Genomic DNA, 205 nt, shown 5'->3' with positions numbered 1-205 from the left:
CGACTGTCTCTGTCTCTTTCTAGATCGGAATTATCGATGTTTCCCGGAAAACTATTCGGAGATTAATTAAACTTTATACACGAAATTACTCGTTTTGATCCCCGCTACACAGCCGTATACTTTTTATAATTTTGTGGAATCGGTAACCTTGAGATATTTAACATAACGCGGATCGACTGTCTCTGTCTCTTTCTAGATCGGAATT

The sequence above is a fragment of the Megalopta genalis genome, unplaced genomic scaffold (assembly GCF_051020955.1).
Source record: "Megalopta genalis isolate 19385.01 unplaced genomic scaffold, iyMegGena1_principal scaffold0300, whole genome shotgun sequence".
Lineage (NCBI taxonomy): Eukaryota > Metazoa > Arthropoda > Insecta > Hymenoptera > Halictidae > Megalopta > Megalopta genalis.
Note: the sequence above shows the minus strand (reverse complement) of the source record.